This window comes from Triticum aestivum, chromosome 3D (assembly GCF_018294505.1).
Source record: "Triticum aestivum cultivar Chinese Spring chromosome 3D, IWGSC CS RefSeq v2.1, whole genome shotgun sequence".
Classification (NCBI taxonomy): Eukaryota; Viridiplantae; Streptophyta; class Magnoliopsida; order Poales; family Poaceae; genus Triticum; species Triticum aestivum.
The window spans coordinates 84,376,330-84,379,977 of NC_057802.1; positions in this window are offsets into that span (position 1 = coordinate 84,376,330).

The window sequence follows — 3,648 nt, forward strand, 5'->3', positions numbered from 1 at the left end:
GACTTATACATGTTCCTATGACTATGAGATTATGCAACTCCCGTTTACCGGAGGAACACTTTGTGTGCTACCAAACGTCACAACGTAACTGGGTGATTATAAAGGTGCTCTACAGGTGTCTCCAAAGGTACTTGTTGGGTTGGCGTATTTCGAGATTAGGATTTGTCACTCCGATTGTCGGAGAGGTATCTCTGGGCCCACTCGGTAATGCACATCACTATAAGCCTTGCAAGCATTGTGACTAATGAGTTAGTTACGGGATGATGTATTACGGAACGAGTAAAGAGACTTGCCGGTAACGAGATTGAACTAGGTATCGAGATACCGATGATCGAATCTCGGGCAAGTAACATACCGATGACAAAGGGAACAACGTATGTTGTTATGCGGTTTGACCGATAAAGATCTTCGTAGAATATGTGGGAGCCAATATGGGCATCCAGGTCCCGCTATTGGTTATTGACCGGAGAGGTGTCTCGGTCATGTCTACATAGTTCTCGAACCCGAAGGGTCCGCACGCTTAAAGTTACGATGACAATTTTATTACGAGTTTATGTATGTTGATGTACCGAAGGAGTTCGGAGTCCCGGATGAGATCGGGGACATGACGAGGAGTCTCGAAATGGTCGAGACGTAAAGATCGATATATTGGATGACTATATTCGGACTTCGGAAAGGTTCCGAGTGATTCGGGTATTTTTCGGAGTACCGGAGAGTTACGGGAATTCGTATTGGGCCTTAATGGGCCATACGGGAAATGAGAGAAAGACCCCAAAGGGTGGCCGCACCCCTCCCCATGGGCTAGTCCGAATTGGACTAGGGAGGGGGGCGCCCCCTTCCTTCTTTCTCCTTCCCCCTTCCCTTCTCCTACTCCCACAAGGAAAGGAGGAGTCCTACTCCCGGTGGGAGTAGGACTCCCCCCTTTGGCGCGCCTCTCCCTTGGCCGGCTGCCTCCTCCTTGCTCCTTTATATACGGGGGCAGGGGGCACCCCATAGACACAACAATTGATCCTTGAGATCTCTTAGCCGTGTGCGGTGCCCCCCTCCACCAAATTACACCTTGATAATACCGTTGCGGAGCTTAGGCGAAGCCCTGCGTCGGTGGAACATCATCATCGTCACCACGCCGTCGTGCTGACGAAACTCTCCCTCAACACTCGGCTGGATCGGAGTTCGAGGGACGTCATCGAGCTGAACGTGTGTAGAACTCGGAGGTGCCGTACGTTCGGTACTTGATCGGTCGGATCGTGAAGACGTACGACTACATCAACCGCGTTGTGATAACGCTTCCGCTGTCAGTCTACGAGGGTACGTGGACAACACTCTCCCCTCTCGTTGCTATGCATCACCATGATCTTGCGTGTGCGTAGGAAATTGTTTGAAATTACTACGTTCCCCAGCAATGTATGCCAGTACGGCCTCCATATATCATTGTATACTGAACCACTGGATGATGCACACGGGATCTCTATACCCATAGCTTAATGGTCTCTTCTATATTGAAGAATTTTTCTGCATAAAAGACATGGCAGTGCGAGAGTAATTGTCTTCAAGAATAAAAAATATACACTGGAAAGTAGATAAGGCAGATAGCACATGATATTTTTATCATATGAACAGAGACGCCGGTGCTGGATAATGCACCATAGTGCTTTTGGCTTTTTCACAAAAGAATTGATCTGATGTGTACTTGTTGAGAATGAGTAGTAGTACTAGCTCTCTTGTCTTTGAGCGCCCAGCATGATTGAGGTCTTCACGTGGGGAGACAATCCCTTTTTTGGGTCGGGTACTAAGGCCTTTTGACTTTTCCTTCTTACCACGATCCGCTCCCACTTTTCCAATGCAGCGGCCAGCTCAAAGTGCGGCGGTGGCGGCTCAGAACGAGGCCAAGGCAGGGACGCACCGGCGACTTCGAGGTAATGGGGGCGGCTTTTCCGGCCGGCTCAAGGCACAGCGGCAGTATCCGCAGGGCGGCTCAAGGTCGTAGTATCTCAGCGGCTCATCGCAAGGATGAGACAATGACGACTCGGTGCCCGGCGGGTTAAAGGTCGGGTCGGTGAAGCAGCTGAGATGGGTCAACGGCGATGGCAGGTCAGCCAAGACAATGATAGCTCAAATGCAGCCCGCGGTGAACATAAACCGGAAGTGGAGCGAGGCGGCTCGGTCTCGGCAGCCAGTTGAAGCGGACCGGGGCATGGCGACGGGTTGACGGGGCGCGTCCGCGGCAGTGGCAGGTTGGAGAGGCGCGGCCATGGCCGGTCAGCACGAGCACGCAGAGCAGGAGGGTTGTGAGGGCGGTTTAAGGCGGAGGCGGTTCCATAGCGAGGGGAGGAGCAGCACGGCGCGACCGAGCAAAACCAGTGAGCGGGCGGCTCTAGTAGTAGATGCAGCAACCGGTGGCGGATCAGAATCCCACAGGGCGGTACGGGAAACCAGGCGCGAGCTCGCGAGGCGGGTTGACAAAGAACGGCGACCCGGGGTAAAGGACGCGGAAGTGTAACTCGGCGGTGGTTCAACAGAAACAAGCCGGAGGCGCAGAGGTCATCCAGACTGTATGCGTGGATCTTCGAGAGAGCTTGATTCATAGCAGAGGGGAGCTGAGTTTTCATAGCCACAACAGAGGCGAGACCTCCTTTGGACAAGGGGCGGCTCTGCAATGGCGCGGGATGGCCGGTTCGGCAACTGACGGCCGCTTTAGCGGGTTAGAGCCAGCCCGGAACCTGACCGTGGCGGATTGAGTGAAGGGGGTCGGCGACTCAAGGAGCGAGGCCAATCTTGGCCGTAACCGCGGCTCGGCGCGCCAGCCAGGGCATCGCCGGTTTTGACGAAGCCAAGTAGCATGGTGACCCAGCGATGCGGTAGCACTACAAAAAAAGACACATCCGTGACATTTTGGGCCGAACGAAAAAAAATTGTCATACTTATGACACTTCTATGACAATAATTGTGACAAAACACGGTATCATCATAAATGTGGTGGGGTCCTACTTCTATGACAAAAAATCATGACAGAAAATGGGCTTTTCGTCCTGGGCGGGCCGGAGACACAGCTGCATCACATTCTTTGGGCCGTCCATGACGAAAAAAACCGTGGTAGAAGCGAGGGCGAGGAAAATATTGGGGTGTTCCCGGTTATGGTGGGTGGTCGAGGCCGAGCGATGCGCGTTTCTCTCTTACACGCACGTGCGTGGGTGCGAGGCGTTGGGCTCTAACTGAACCCGACCGAGGCGTTGGGCTCTAACTAAACCCGAGCGATTGCACTGCAGGCTACGCGTTACTGAACCCGAGCGATCGATCGCTGTTAACTGAACCCGATCGAGCAATTCCTTCGCTACTGCTGCTAACTGAAGCCGATCGATGCTGCCTCTGGATGAACACTGAGCGTTGTTGGGGGGTTTGGATGAACAGTTCCCGGTGGGGGTGGATGAACAGGACCCCGTGGTGTTGCCTCTGGATGAACAGGACCCCGATCGATCGAGCCGGTTGGGGCTGGATGAACTGGACCCCGTGGAGGGCAGGATGAACAGGACCACCCCATGGAGGGCAGGATGAACAGTAGACGGTGGAGGGCTAGATGAACAGTAACCCGTGGAGGGGTGGTTGAACAGGAGCCCGTGGAGAGGGCTGGTTGAACAGTAGCCGGTGGAG